The sequence below is a fragment of the Solanum lycopersicum genome, chromosome 7, assembly GCF_036512215.1.
Source record: "Solanum lycopersicum chromosome 7, SLM_r2.1".
NCBI classification, from domain to species: Eukaryota; Viridiplantae; Streptophyta; class Magnoliopsida; order Solanales; family Solanaceae; genus Solanum; species Solanum lycopersicum.
Genome location: NC_090806.1, coordinates 62301305 through 62319255, shown reverse-complemented (window position 1 = coordinate 62319255; position 17951 = coordinate 62301305).

Below are 17951 nucleotides of genomic sequence, written 5' to 3'. Positions count from 1 at the left end.
TGCAAGACTTTTTGAAATATGGGTTGAGCCCACTAGAAAAGATTTAAAAAGCAGCTTTATTAATGTGGGAATGTTTGTTGCTTACGTATTTTATAGAAAGAAATTTATTTTATTTTTAATTAGAAGTTTTGATTTCGAATTTTAGGTTAATCAACATTCTATTGAGAGTGTTAGCATATTCAGTGAGACTTTAATACTTTGCTCTAAAACTATGTAAGGAACACAAAAAATAACCAAAAAATTGTGAGTGTTATGAAAGTATATAAATTTAGAAGAAGAAGAAGAAAGTAGGGAGAAGAGAAAAGACTTTTTATTTCTCTTGAAGTATATTCAGGATTCATAGATCTTCCTCAAATCTCTTTACAATGAAGGAAAACCCTTTATTTATAGGGAAAACCTTACTTGGTCCCCAAGTAGGATTCCTAACCATATCCTACAAGGACTCTACATAATTAGACATTCACTATAATACAAATTGTTTATAACACTCCCCCTTGAATGTCGGTAGATTATGTCCCTCGTTAAAACCTTACTAGATAAAACCAGTGGAAAAAAAATCTAGTGAAGGAAAAAGAGTACATATATCTAATAATACGCATTATGGATGCCTCATTAAAAACCTTACAAGGAAAACCCAGTGGGACAAAACCTTAAAAGGGAAAAAGAGTACATCGCGTATTAACTCCCCCTTATGAGAACATCAATTCAGAGATTAGAATCTTCGTTTTCCAAGCTTGTACACCATCTTCTTGAAAGTTGTAGTTGGTAGAAACTTGGTGAATAAATCAACAATAATATTACTTGAACATATCTTTTGCATGTTGATATCACCATTCTTGAGAGATTATGAGTGTAGAAAAACCTTGATGAAATAAGTTTTCTTCTATTTGCTTTTATGAATCTTTCCTTCAGGGTCAAAGATTTCTGCAAGTTCCTTACTTCAACTTCTTTAAACAAATAATCTATTGCCAAGAGTTTCAATTCTAGTCATCAACTTGCAATATGCATTTTGAATCTATTTAATCCTTATGAGGATGATAAACAAGTTTTCCAAAAACTTGTATATGCGTTAGATTTTGAACCCATTGAATATCTTCATATTAATTTTGTCAAGTAATGACATTCAATATTAGATGTATGATATCTTCTAGTGCCTAGATTGCAAGTCAAATAAGCTTTACGCTTACCAAGATGCATCATTCCACTTTTCACTTGATAATTATTTCTACACAAGCATACTTTAATAGATGTAGAATTTATATCCTCATTATATTTTACAATATTGCGCGCTATTGTATCAAAGATATCGTCAACGATATATCATTTTGTATCAATTCACAGTATGACAAAACTTATTGAGATCTCATCACTTCATTATTTTTAGGTAGCTACCCCTGTCATGAGGTTTTATAAAGTGTTGTGTCTTAGGCTCTCCAAGAGCACATTATCTTCTTATTATGATCATTTTGATTCTTTGATCCTCCACCTTTTCAAGGATTATTTTATTTAGAATTGATTAATCTATCATGCTTCATGTATGTCATAGACTTTATCCTTAAGGGACATTCAATAGGAGTATTTACAACTTTTGTGTTGCTTCTAATCTCCCCCTTATGTTAGACAATCTAACATATATCTCAATCTTTTGGAGAATCTATCTTTGTGCATCATAGTATATTCATAAATCATATATTGCACATCAAAATTATAAGATGAAAACTATTTGGTCCCTGACCATAAACCAATTAACAGAAAATTTGATCATAACTTATTGGTTTGATTCATACAATTATGTTTGTATGTAATATTATATTTCAGATCAACACGTGAAACTTTATTTTCATAAGCAATGATTCACTATGTGAGACATTTAGTGTCACATCATCTTGAGTATTTATCAATATTACCAAGATAAATTGTCTTGATTACATATTTTGAAATTGTGCTCTTAACTCAATTATTTTTGCACAAACAATTTTGTGAATGTCAAACTACTGGTTGACAACAAAGGCACATGTGATTATCTTATTGATGCATCTTTTTATCATATCACATGATAGGTAAATAGACCCATATTCACCTTTTATACTTTTCAGAATTTAGGGATTTAGTCCTAACTTTAGTTGATCCAATCAACTTTATCACGAGAACAAGCAACGTAAAGAATTCTTGAAGAATCTTCTAGTTTTTCAATGTATGTCCATTACTCAGTATGCACATCTTTGGGATGAACAAATTATTCATGCCATCTAATAAAATTAATAGTACTCGTAAACTCCAAGTTTACTACGTCATGTGCCTTTTGCTTTAGTAAATTTCTAATTTACTATTATATGAGTAAATTTTAATTTTAATCCAAGAGTAATTTTCAGATTTATTTCTTTTCAATTAATTCACCCTTTAGGTGAGTCATGATCCCATCATTGAATGAACTAATCTGAAGAAAATTGTGCATGTGACATATTATTTGTGCCAACATTTTTGCAAACATCAAGTTGCGAGATGATAATAGGCACACATGAGACCATATAGAAGAAGTATTTATTAGGACCATTAAATGTCTAAACAATCCACTAGGTGGATGACTAGGTCCACAAATATTTGTAAATGTTCCTAGAACGCAGAGAATTCAATCTCAACTTTCGTTTATGATGGTCTCACAATTAGCTTGCCTTGCTAACAATCATTATAAGAAGACTCACCATTTAAAAGAATTTTTAGGTTCTTCCATGAAGGTCCATTTTAATTTTTCATAATTAGCCTAAACATTATAGACTAACGATGTCCCAGACAATCGTGTCAAACTAAGAAAGTATAGGAATAAGTAAATTTCTCATTTACCATAGAATGTGCCTCAATTGTACTATTTTTTATCCAATACATGCTTGAAGATAAAGTATGAAACTTTTCTATAATATATGTTCTTAGAGACATTCTCGATGATACCACGTCATTGATCAAAGATCGCAATCTTTCACATGCCTAGCATGGTGGCTTACACCTCATTCTCTTTAGAGAATGGATCAATATTTTAGCATTTATCAGAAGTTCTCATTCTTCATGAATGGAACACAAACACGTGAGCTTATCAAATTATGATAGCTTTAGTACCTCATTCCATATTTATGTGCATTATTCAATCACTTGTCTTCTTTCAGACATATTATGCCTAATATTACATTCACTTTTGTAATGGAGTAAATTCAGTAAATTTCATGACTCTTCATCTAAAACACATTAGTTTTTCTTTAGTCATTATTATATCATCAATATGGTGCATTAAGACTTAAATTCAATGTCTTATCCATATAAAAGTGTCTTAGGTCATAAATTGATGGATCTTGAACCCAATATCTTATCATCATGGTGCATCAGGACTTTAACCCAATGTCTTACCCTCTTTTTGCGATTGGACATAAATCATATTCTTTTGGTGCGATAAAACTTTAAATCTACTGTCTTACGCATAATGAGGCTCAACCTCAAGCCTTCAAAATAATTATAATTTTATCACTTTTGATGATAATTAATATGATCGTACAGTATAATTACACACAAAATTGAGATTATTGATTTATTATAATCAACATTAGTAGTTAATAAATATAGCTTAATAGATCACATACCTCATATAAAGGTTGAAAACTTCACTAAATTGTGCTTATTTAATTAAGAAAATAAATTAAGGAATTCTTTTTCGAGTCGATTAAAATTAGACGTATAGAAAGTCGACAAGTCCCTTTAAATACTTACTTTAGATAGTACCTCCAAATCTGTTACATAAATAATATTAACCTTAAGATAAATCATACCTTGAAGATATAAGAACCTTATTGCATAACTTATGCAAGCTCCCTTTTGCACTTTTCTCATCTTCTTCATCATTCTTTAAGAATAGAACAATCGTGTTGATAACCTGTTATGAAACAATATAAATTTAGAAGAAGAAGAAAGTAGGGAGAAGAGAAAAGACTTCTTATTTCTCTTGAAGTATATTCAGTATTAATAGATCTTCCTCAAATCTCTTTACAATGAAGGAAAACTCTTTATTTATAGGGAAAACCTTACTTGGTCCCCAAGTAGAATTCCTAACCATATCCTACAAGGACTCCACATGTCACGACCCAAATCGGGCCGCGACTGGAACCCACACTTACCCTCTTGTGTGAGCGAACCAACCAAATCTAAACCTTAACATTTCAATGTACTATCAACATAAAGTAATGCGGAAGACTTAAACTCATTAATAAAAACCAATTCAATAACTATTATTTCCCAAAATCTGGAAGTCATCATCACAAGAACATCTACTTCAAATTACTAAATCTAAGAGTTTCTAAGAAGCTAAAAATACATAAAAGCTAGTCCATGCCGGAACTTCAAGGCATCAAGACATGAAGAGGAAGATCCAGTCCAAGCTAGAAGCATTAGCTCACCCTGATATCCGGAGTAATGAAGACTGGCTAAAGTTACTGTTGAGTCGAAGATGACGGCACGTTTGCTGCACTCCACAATTAAACAAGAAGAAAACATAAAAGTAGGGGTTAGTACAAAACACGGGTACTGAGTAGATATCATCGGCCAACTCAAAATAGAAATCAATATATACCAAGTAATATCATAAAATCAACTATGATACTCAACATGTAGCAACAACAAGTACGATGTCATAATCAATTATCGTCAAGTTCACACATGAGGACTCAAGCCTCAATACCATACTCATTTGGGAATTATGTTCATTAGATTGAGTATATTAACATCTTTCAAGATTTATTATCTTTATTTTGTCTTGTGTCGGTACGTGACACTCCGCTCCCTCATATTCATTAGTCCTCTTGTGTCGGTACGTGACACTCCGATCCCCTACATCTACGTGTCGGTTCGTGACTCCCGATCCACTAATTCTATGTGTCGGTTCGTGACACCCGTCCCACTAATTCTACGTGTCGGTTCGTGACACCCGATCCACTAATTCTATGTGTCGGTTCGTGACACCCGTCCCACTAATTTTACGTGTCGGTTCGTGACACCCGATCCACTAATTCTATGTGTCGGTTCGTGACACCCGATCCACTAATTCTATGTGTCAGTTCGTGACACCCGATCCACTAATTCTATGTGTCGGTTCGTGACACCCGTCCCACTAATTCTACGTGTCGGTTCGTGACACCCGTTCCACTAATTCTATGTGTCGGTTCGTGACACCCGTCCCACTAATTCTACGTGTCGGTTCGTGACACCCGTCCCACTAATTCTATATGTCGGTTCGTGACACCCAATCCACTAATTCTATCCTGGTATCGGAACATGGCACCCGATCCCCTAATCTCCTTCTATAAATTCATCAAGCCTTCTTTCTTACCAAGGCATCATCAATCTCATTATTTTAGTTCATCACGTCTTCTTTTACACCAAGGCCTCATTATTAACAAAGAGATTAGGGTTTTTCAAGATTTGGGATTCAATAACTTCATCATGCTTATATAATCACAATTATATAATTACATTCATGCAAGCATACAATTAAGCACATAGCAGGGTTTACAATATCAATACATATCATTCACTATTAAGAGTTTACTACGAATATCGTAAGAGAAACCATAACCTACCTCCACCGAAGATTTTGTGATCAAGCAAGCAATTCCTCAAGATCTTTGCTATCCTCTTCGTTTCCCTTTTCTCTCGTTCGATCCCCTCTCTTTTCTTTTTGTTCTTTCTATTTTTCTTATTCAAACCCTTTTTCTTTTACCCTAATTAACATGTAATTAAATGTAAAAGATGACAATAATAACCCACAATTTAACTCAAGGTTACCACTTTTATCCCCCAAGAAATTGAGTTATTAATATAAACCCACGAAATATATAATTATAGCAGGAATAGTCCAAAACGCCCCTTTAAAACTTAACCAGAAATCCGACTCCGACTGGGATTACGCAACCTGTGACGGCCCGTCGCGCCTGCGATGGTCCGTCATGCAGGTTCGTCAGAGACTCGATTTCCTTAAGGAGTCTGTGACGGCCCGTCGTACCTATGACGGTCCGTCCTGCACTTCCGTCACGACATTCAGAGAATCGTTCCCTGTACCAAATTCTCAAGAGTTGAAGTGTTTTGAAACGGCGAATCACGACGGTTCGTCGTGCCTGTGACGGTCCATCCTGCAGGTCCGTCACAGAGTTCAGAGAGTCAATTTCAGCCCTTAAATTTCAGAATTCCCAAGTGTTTTGGAACGAGACACCCTCGACGGTCCGTCGTACCCATGACGGTCCATCGTGAGGTCCGTCGTCTCAGCCAGTTTTCCAGAAATAAAATCTGATGCTCAAAACGACTAAACAGATCGTTACATTAGATACCAATTTACCCATCGTTCGTCCCCGAATGATCACAAGAAGATAAACAAGGGTGAAAAGGAGTACCTGAATCTGTAAACAGGTGTGGGTATCTTTCTCGCATATTAGCCTCTTTCTCCCAAGTGGCTTCTTCGACTGGTCGATTCTTCCATTGAACTTTGATGGATGCAATCTCCCTTGATCTCAACTTGCGAATTTCTCTATCTAAAATAGCAACAGGCTCCTCCTCATAAGACAAATTCTCATCAAGCAAAACGGAATCCCAACGGATGATGTAGTTTCCATCCCCATGGTATCTTTTCAACATCGACACATGGAATACTGGATGTACTCCGAACAGCCCTGGAGGCAAGGCTAACTCATAAGCCACCTCCCCTACTCACTTAAGTACTTCAAAGGGACCAATATACCTTGGACTTAGTTTACCTCTTTTACCAAACCACATTACCCCTTTTATGGGTGAAACCTTCAGCAAGACTTGCTCACTCTCCATGAACTCTAAGTCTCTAACCTTTCGATCTGCATATTCTTTTTGCCTACTTTGCGCCGCTAGAAGCTTTTCTTAAACAGATTTCACTTTATCTAACGATTCCCTCAGAAGGTCAGTACCCCAAGGTCTAACCTCGAATGCATCAAACCAACCAATGGGGGACCTACATCTCCTACCATACAATGCTTCAAATGGAGCCATATCAATGCTTAAGTGATAGCTATTATTGTATGAAAACTCCGCTAAGGGTAAGAAGTTATCCCAATGGCCACCAAATTCTATCACACACGCATGAAGCATATCCTCCAACACTTGAATCGTTCGCTCAGACTGACCATCGGTCTGAGGATGGAACGCGGTACTAAGGTCCAACCTAGTACCCAATTCCACATGCAATGTTTTCCAAAACTTAGAAGTAAACTGCGTACCTCTATCTGATATGATGGATAGTGGAACCCCATGCAATCGAACGATTTCTGAGATATAGATCTTGGCTAACTTCTCGGCATTGTAAGTCACCTCAACCGGAATAAAATGAGCAAACTTAGTTAACCTATCAACAATCACCCAAATAGAGTCATACTTACCCATTGTCTTTGGAAGACCAACCACAAAATCCATTGCAATCCTTTCCCACTTCCATTCCGGAATGGGCATTCTCTGAAGTGTTCCTCCGGGCCTTTGGTGGTCATACTTTACTTGTTGACAGTTTGGACATTTGGCAATAAAATCCACAATTTCACGCTTCATTCTACTCCACCAAAAGTGTTGCTTTAGGTCACGGTACATCTTGGTTGCACCCGGATGTATCGAATACCTTGAACTATGAGCCTCTGTATGAATAGTGTTGATCAAATCATCGACGCGGGGTACACATACCCTTCCCTTAATTCTCAGAACACCTTCCTCATCAATTTGTGCTTCCTTAGCCTCTCCTCGCAATACTTTATCTCGGATCCGGATCAATTTCTCATCATTAAACTGCTTTCCCTTAATCTTGTCAAGAAAAGAAGATCTTGCCTCCACACAAGCCAACAATCCTCCCTTGTCATTTACTTCTAACCTCATAAGGTCGTTAGCCAGAGTCTGAACCTCTCTAGCCAATGGACGTCTAGAAGCTTGCAAGTGAGCTAGACTTCCCATGCTTCCCGCCTTTCTACTTAAAGCATCCGCTACAACATTCGCCTTCCCTGGATGATACAAAATAGTGATGTCATAGTCCTTCAGTAGTTCCATCCATCTCCTCTGTCTCAAGTTCAAATCTTTCTGAGTAAAGACATACTGTAGGCTACGATGATCCGTGTATACTTCACACTTAACTCCATATAGATAGTGTCTCCATTGCTTTAATGCAAACACACTACCGCGGCCAATTCCAAATCATGAGTTGGATAGTTATGTTCATGCACTTTTAATTGTCTTGAAACATAAGCAATCACATTCTTCTCTTGCATTAGCACTGCACCCAAACCCGAATAGGATGCATCACAATAGACAATGAAATTTTTACCTTCCACTGGCAAGGTGAGAATTGGTGCAGTAGTCAACAGAGTCTTGAGCTTCTGAAAGCTTTCCTCACACTCATCCGACCATACAAATGGGACATTTTGCTTAGTCAAGTTCGTCAGTTGGGAAGCAATGGAAGAGAATCACTTGACAAATCGGCGGTAATAGCTAGCTAAACCAACAAAGCTCCTTATTTCTGACACATTAGTAGGTCTTACCCAATTCTTCACTGTCTCAATCTTAGAAGGATCCACCATCACTCCATCCTTAGAAACCACGTGCCCCAAGAAGGACACTGCATCTAGCAAAAACTCACACTTAGAGAACTTGGCATAAAGCTTTTTCTCCCTCAACATTTCCAATACCATTCTCAAATGCTCCTCATGTTCCTTCTTACTTTTAGAGTATATCAGTATGCCATCAATAAATACGATCACAAAGAGATCCAAATATGGCTTAAAAATCCCGTTCATCAAACTCATGAACGCAGCAGGGGCATTCGTAAGACCAAAAGACATCACTTCAAATTCGTAATGCCCATACCTGGTTCTACAAGCAGTCTTTGGCACATCCGTTGCCCGTATTTTCAATTGATGATAACCGGATCTCAAGTCAATCTTAGAGAAGACACAAGCACCTTGTAACTGATCGAACAAGTCATCAATGCGAGGAAGAGGATACTTGTTCTTTATGGTTACCTTGTTCAACTGCCGGTAGTCTATGCACATCCGAAAACTCCCATCCTTCTTCTTCACAAACAAAACCGGAGCACCCCAAGGAGATGCACTTGGTCTAATGAAGCCTTTGCTCAACAACTCTTGAAGTTGGGCTTTTAACTCTCTTAACTCCGCGGGAGCCATTCTATAAGGGGGTATAGAAATGGGGCGAGTACCCGGTTCAAGATCAATACAGAAGTCAATATCCCTATCTGGTGGCATACCAGGAAGATCTGCAGGGAACACATCCAGAAACTCACGGACCACGGAAATCGACTCAATCGAAGGTACTTGGGTAGTGTCATCCTTGAGATGTGCCAAGAAAGCTAAACACCCTTTACTAACCATTTTCTTAGCACGAAGAAAGGAGATGATACGCACCGGATTGGAAGTGTAGTCACCCTCCTACACTAACGGATCTGTCCCAGGCTTGGCTAACGTCACCGTTTTAGCATTACAATCCAAGATCGCAAATTGCGGAGAAAGCCAAGTCATACCCAGAATTACATCAAAATCAACCATTTCTAAGATAACCAAATCTACATAAGTGTTGCTCCCCATAAAGTTCACCAAACAAGACCTATATACCTTTTCAACTACCACAGACTCACCCACCGGAGTAGAAACACGAATAGGCATGTCAAGCAATTCACAATGTAAATCAAGAACATTAGCAAATGCGGAAGATACATATGAAAATGTAGAGCCAGGGTCAAACAATACAAAATCCATGCAAACACAAACTGAAAGATTACCTGTGATGACAGCATCTGATGTCTCCGCTTCTGACCGCCCAAGGAAAGCGTAACAATGGGCCCTCTCACCTGTCTGTCCGTTGCCCCTACCATGTTGTGATGTAGTGGCTCCAGTTTGCCCATCACCCCGACCGTTTTGGTGACCACCATTACCTCGACCACTGCGTCCTCCAGAATGACGACCTCTTCCATGACCACCTCTACCTCTAACATTTGGAGGTCTGTAACTCTGTTTTGGACAATACCTCTTAATGTGTCCAGTCTCCCCACATCCATAACACTCTCTGGATTCAATCATAGGTCTTTCAGAGAAGTGTTGACCGGTCTGAGGTGGTCCTCCAACTACAGTCTGTAGTGAAGACTGAATTGGTCGGACTGAGTAACCTCCTGAACCCTGTCCTCTAGAGTAAGAACCATTAAACTCACCTCCCTTTCGAAACCTTTTTGATGTAGTTGCCATGGTGAAGTCATCTGGCTTCACTCCCTCTACCTCTATCACGAAGTCTACCACTTCTTGAAAAGATTTCGCTGTAGCCGCTACCTGTAAGGCTGAAATCCGCAACTCTGATCTCAACCCCTTCACAAAACGGCGAATCCGCTCTTGTGGACTGAAACATAGTTGGGTGGCATACCGGGATAATGCACGAAACTTAGCCTCATATGCAGTAACCGACATCCTACCTTGCTCTAGGCTCAAAAATTCATCTCTTTTCCTATCCCTCAAAGTTCGGGGGATATACTTCTCCATAAACAAGCTAGAGAATGATGCCCAAGTCATAGGTGGTGCCTCTGTTGGTTGACACTCAACATGTGACCGTCACCATATTTTGGCGTTTCCTTGGAACTGATAAGTCATAAACTCAACACCAAACCGTTCTACTATACCCATCTTGTGTAGTAGATCATGACAGTCAACCAAAAAATCGTAAGCATCCTCAGATTCAGCACCCTTGAAGACTGGAGGTTTCAATTTCAAGAACTTACTGAAAAGTTCATGCTGATCATTTGTCATTATAGGCCCAGTAGTCAGACGAGGAAACGTGCCTATTTCCAATGGAACATTCATGCGGGGAGCCATAGTGGCTGTATGTTGTACCTCTGAAACCGGAGGTGTTGGTGCAGGAAACACTGGAGGTGCCTGACCCTGATCAGACAACCCACTAAGATAAGCGAGAACCTGATTGATCATCTCTGGGGTAGGTTGGGGTGGTAGTTCCTCATTCTGCACTTGCTCAATTTCCCCTTCCTCACCCTCTCTTACTACTTCTTCAGTCGGTGGAGGAGTCACCGCCCTAGCATCAGATGGTCTAGGTGTTTGTCCTCTTCCTCTAGAGGACGTCCTCCCACGACCTCTACCACGGCCTCTTGCCGCTACTCTTCCTCGAGCTACAGCCCCAGTGGCTGGCTCAGACGCATCTTGTCTTGCCGATGTTGGTGTTGGCGCAGTCGTTGCTCTAGTTCTAACCATCCGCGAAATAGAGTGAAGATGGTCAGATACCAATTTGTATCACCTAGATACCAATTGGATCCAAGTAATAGCACGAACAAAAGAAAGAAAGAATGAAATTTTCCTAAAGTCTTATAGCCTCTCAAAGAAAAGTAAAGGCGTCCCCCTACCGTTCCTTAAGACTCTACTAGACTCGTTCTTGTGTGATGAGACCAACGGACCTAATGCTCTGATACCAAGTTTGTCACGACCCAAATCGGGCCGCGACTGGCACCCACACTTACCCTCCTGTGTGAGCGAACCAACCAAATCTAAACCTTAACATTTCAATGTACTATCAACATAAAGTAATGCGGAAGACTTAAACTCATTAATAAAAACCAATTCAATAACTATTATTTCCCAAAACCTGGAAGTCATTATCACAAGAACATCTACTTCAAATTACTAAATCTAAGAGTTTCTAAGAAGCTAAAAATACATAAAAGCTAGTCCATGCCGAAACTTCAAGGAATCAAGACATGAAGAGGAAGATCCAGTCCAAGCTAGAAGCATTAGCTCACCCTGATATCCGGAGTAATGAAGACTGGCTAGAGTTACTGTTGAGTCGAAGATGACGACACGTTTGCTGCACTCCACAATTAAACAAGAAGAAAATATAAAAGTAGGGGTCAGTACAAAACACGGGTACTGAGTAGATATCATCGGCCAACTCAAAATAGAAATCAATATATACCAAGTAATATCATAAAATCAACTATGATACTCAACATGTAGCAACAACAAGTACGATGTCATAATCAATTACCGTCAAGTTCACACATGAGGACCCAAGCCTCAATACCATACTCATTTGGGAATTATGTTCATTAGATTGAGTATATTAACATCTTTCAAGATTCATTATCTTTATTTCTCTTATGTCGGTACGTGACACTCCGTTCCCTCATATTCATTAGTCCTCTTGTGTCGGTACGGACACTCCGATCCCCTACATCTACGTGTCGATTCGTGACACCCGATCCACTAATTCTATGTGTCGGTTCGTGACACTCGTCCCACTAATTCTACGTGTCAGTTCGTGACACCCGATCCACTAATTTTATGTGTCGGTTCGTGACACCCGTCCCACTAATTTTACGTGTCGGTTCGTGACACCCGATCCACTAATTCTATGTGTCGGTTTGTGACACCCGATCCACTAATTCTATGTGTCGATTCGTGACACCCGATCCACTAATTCTATGTGTCGGTTCGTGACACCCGTTCCACTAATTCTACGTGTTGGTTCGTGACACCCGATCCACTAATTTTATGTGTCGGTTCGTGACACCCGTCCCACTAATTCTACGTGTCGGTTCGTGACACCCGTCCCACTAATTCTACGTGTCGGTTCGTGACACCCGTCCCACTAATTCTACGTGTCGATTCGTGACACCCGATCCACTAATTCTATCCTGGTACCGGAACGTGGCACCCGATCCCCTAATCTCCTTCTATCAATTCATCAAGCCTTCTTTCTTACCAAGGCATCATCAATCTCATTATTTTAGTTCATCACGCCTTCTTTTACACCAAAGCCTCATTATTAACAAAGAGATTAGGGTTTTTCAAGATTTGGGATTCAATAACTTCATCATGCTTATATAATCACAATTATATAATTACATTCATGCAAGCATACAATTAAGCACATAGCAGGGTTTACAATATTATCAATACATATCATTCGCTATTAAGAGTTTACTACGAATATCGTAAGAGAAACCATAACCTACCTCCACCGAAGATTTCGTGATCAAGCAAGCAATTCCTCAAGATCTTTGCTATCCTCTTCGTTTCCCTTTTCTCTCATTCGATCCCCTCTTTTTTTTTGTTCTTTCTATTTTTCTTATTCAAACCCTCTTTCTTTTACCCTAATTAACATGTAATTAAGTGTAAAATATGACAATAATAACCCACAATTTAACTCAAGATTACCTCTTTTATCCCCCAAGAAATTGAGTTATTAATATAAACCCACGAAATATATAATTATAGCAGGAATAGTCCAAAACGCCCCTTTAAAACTTAACCAGAAATCCGAATCCGACTGGGATTACGCAACCTGTGACGGTCCGTCGTACCCATGACGGTCCGTCGTCTCAGTCAGTTTTCCAGAAATAAAATCTGCTGCTCAAAACGACTAAACAGGTCGTTACACCACATAATTAGACATTTATTATCAAAACGACTAAACAGGTCGTTACACCACATAATTAGACATTCACTATAATATAAATTGTTTATAACAGTGAGATGTTTGTGATGAAAAGTTTTTACTTTTAACAAGTAAAATGTTTTTTATTAAAGATAATTTTATATTCAAAGTTAAAATTTAAAATTTAACTACCATCCTGAGAGTTCAATAGTACAAACAACAAGTTATTTTTTTTAGGTTAATTTTTAATACACTTTTGCCTGTTACCCAAAATCTCATCAACCACCTCATCATTAGGTTACAAGAGGGTTCATCAACCCCCTTTGACGGAAAATTATACTATTTGTATATGGTTAAAATAATATTTTGTGTATATATAGTAGATGTTGAACCCTCTTTAACTATTTAGTGTGTCTATTTTTACGAACTTTGAACCCCTTTACTGAAAATTTTGGCTCCGCCACTGCACATGATCCTCTTATAATAAATGTTAACACCATGTTAAAAGTTTTCTTCAATTGAGTTCAATCCATCTCTAGGAGTTACAAAGTAGACCTTGAAAATGACAAATAACCTATTTATTTAGGTTTTGACACGAGTTAATACTATACATATGTTCAATCGATCTCTAGGAGTCAAGTAAGTGTCATACTACGACTTTCCTAACACTCTAAAAAGAGATATCAACCACTAAATAGGAGAATGAATGCAGCAAGGTATAACGATCCAAAACGGATAAGTATGAATGTAGCTAGGTATCACGTTCAAAAAGTGGAAGTGATGACACTTGACTATTTCTATCAAGACAAGACAACCTCAACCCAACGAAAATAAAAGAAATACAAAAAATATAAAGCAAGAATAAGATAAAGAGGAAAAACTTAATCTTTATATTAAACCCCCAAAATCTGATAGCTACATGTACTAAGTCATTAAATACATAAAGTGCGAAAATAAGAAATAAGTACATGTCTCAGTCTTTGTTTTTCAAATAAAACAAAGTATGAAGAAGCGGAAAAAGAAGGTCACCGAAGTGACTAGCAAGTAGCAACTACATCTCCAAATCCTTGACAAGCCTCGAAATAAGAAGAAGGAGAAGGAAATCACACGGGTTCAAATTCGAAACCTACACAAGTTTAGAAGCAAAGGGTGAATACCAACTACAAGATACCCAATAAGCAACCCAATAAAACAATCATCTAACTAGAAATTGAGTACCCCTTACATTCCAATAGAACCTCTTCAAATTACAACCTAGACTGAAATCAGCCCAACCTAACAGTTCTAAAATACACAACTCACGAGGTCCAATATCCACAGTTCATTAGTCACAAATCAACCATCAAACAAATCAAGTACATCAATCTCAGTGTCAAGTAGATCAATCACACATAGTAGATACATCAATCATAATTAACAAGTAAGTCACACTTAAGCATCAAATGCATAAAGTCACAATAATCAGACTCTCGCTGAAACAATTTCCATTAGCAAAATATCACTACCTGAAACCATTACCCATCGACGTTATATCAAATGACTAAACGAAATCATTTTCCATCAAATTTATATTAAATCACTAGTCAGAACCATTTTCATTGACTTTATATCAAATCACTAGTTTAAACCATTTCTCATCGGCTATATCAAATATCTAGCCGAAATCATTTCCCATAGGCTTTATATCACTTGCCGGCAATGACCTCCGTATCATAAATGCTCGTCGAATATAACCTCGACATCAAACTATCACATGTCTCATTATAATTTTCAATAATCAATGCACACAAGCAATGTCATGCTACTTGAGCAATTCATGCAATTTAAGTCCACATTCATGTTATCAAGTGTTTCATCAATCAATCAATAAGGGTCACAACAAGGCAATTCATATCATCATGTTTATCACATAATCTTTTCAATTTAAGCCATTTTTATTCATTAAGATTTACCAGGTGAACAGTTAACCCTTCACCTCATTTTCATACTCCCAACATGCAAACAACAAAGAGAATGCACGAACTTTACTAGAATACAAAGTTTAAGAGATCACTTGTCTTGAATCAATCAATATTCGCTACAAGTGTTGAGTCTTCCACTCCGAATCACTTTCAAAGTCACACAATCTATATACAAGCAAGTATTCACAATCACTTTTCAGAAACCACAACACCTACATCAATTCTTTTGAAAAATGGATCAATCAACACAAAAAATCAACTCAAATAATAAGATTTGAATTCGAAACTTAATACTTGAATACATTACTCAAGACTTTAAAAACTCATTTGGGAAAATCATTTTGAAAAGGGACTAAAAATAGTTTACAATCACAATTTTACTAAGTTCTTAGGTTCTTGAAGATAACCCCAAATTTCTCATTTCTAAAGCTTGATTTGAACAGTTAATTCCATAAATTAATGGGTAATAGAAGATTTAGATTTGAGAATCATTATCCATAAGTTTTTCCTCGAAAAACGGATTCAAATCACCACCTCAAAGCACCCAAAAGTAAAAGATGGTGAAATGGATTGAAACTCTAATTTTAGAAAAGTATTCTGCCCACGTCTCAAATGCTCATCTCGATGTTGACCTAGAGTCACACGATCGCGATGAGTAAGACAATCACTCACTAAAGTTGATCATCGGCAAGATCCATATGATCGAGATGCACCTCTAAATGATGCTACTCAATTGCGATCACCAAAATGGTCATGCACCATAACTTGAAACCAACCAAACTCTTGACATGACCCTTCATATTCATTCGGAACTCCTTATACACAAACTACATATGAAAATCAAATTTATTCTACATTCTGGACTCAATGGAACTGTTACAACACGAATTCGCTGTCTCGTTGACCCAACATCTGTGAAAATTACAAGAAACTAACTCAACGCCCAAATATGCTAAAAACAAGCTCGAGGTCTCTCAAAAATCAACCAAGACCTCACCTAATCCTAAAATCATCCCTCCAATCTAATGGAACTCTCAAAATTTTGATCCGAGCATCCAAACCTTGAATGTTGATGAAAGTCAACACAAAGCCTAACTTATCACATTTTACAACTTAGGATCTCAAATCCTCAAAAAGACTCTAAATATGAAACTCCAATTAGGTTTCACATTTTTAGATTGATAAAATTGACGAATTTTCGTTCTGACACTCAAACTCCAAAATACACCAAAAATCACTTTCTTAACAATTTAGTCTTTCAAACTCAAAACGACAAAACTCTCTACTATAAACTCCAAGTTCAAAATCAACTTTTCAAAAGTTAATCATAAAAGACTCAAGGTCATGATCGATAGGAGCAAAACAATAATTTTATGGAACATTTTAAAAAATGACCGGTCGAGTCATTAAACTAGGAGAGATACTACAATCAAATATTTCATCATGGGCATAGTGTAAATATACTTAAATATGTCCGGTTCCTTTATGAAAGATCGAATTCTCAATACTATGCAATGTTGCTTGACTGTCACAATAACCGAATCAAACTAATATTTATCTATGTAAATTATGAATTTCATTTTTGATAGTCATTTAGAATTAAGGAAAATAAAAAAAAAACAAGTGTAATTTGAATGTTTATTAAAATTTTGTAGAAAAATATTATGTTGTTGATGTTGGTCTTCGAAACATAAAAGAATATCTAGCTCCATATAAAGGAATGTGATATCACTTGCTAGAATGCAGGGGAAGTGAAAGAGAGCTTAATAATGGCAAAGAGTTATTTGACTATATACGTGCCCACTTTTCGTAATGTAATTAAAAGACGTCAAGAACATTTGGTGCGTAGATTTAGAGTGCTATGAAAAGGCATGCAGAACTATGAATTAGACATGAATGTGAAAATAGTAGTTGCTTATGCCGTATTACATAATTTTTTACAAGAAAATTAAAATAGTGACAAAATATTCAACGAATATGAACGTGATAATATGATTACCGATGAAAATAATAATATTATTTCGTCTTTTGAGTCATCTTATCTAGAAAAAAAACTTATCGAAAAGAGATTATTTATAAAATGTGAGAAGATTCTTAGAACTTGGAGCCAAATGCTAGCTTCAATTCAGAGTCATTGCCATCAATTTGTATTCCGGTTTAATCCATACTTATTCAGGATAATTAACAATTTGGCAAACTAACGATATGATGCATGTTTCAATCCCTACAAAGAGTTTTCGATGCCTACACGAAAATTATATATACACATACATTACAATACAAGTAATCAATTAATTGCAAAACAAATTTGCAATTTTAAGATGGAACGTAAAGAATATTTCATTTAATTTCATTGAACCTTTTTTAGTAAAATTCGAAGTCTAAAGTGCAAAAAAGTTTGATAAAAATTTCAAAAGAGTAAATTAATATTTTTTTTTAACTAAAGGGGTAAAATCACTACAGATAGTAGCGACTTTGTTTTCACATTGTTACTCCCGTTAAAATTAAGATTGCTGATCC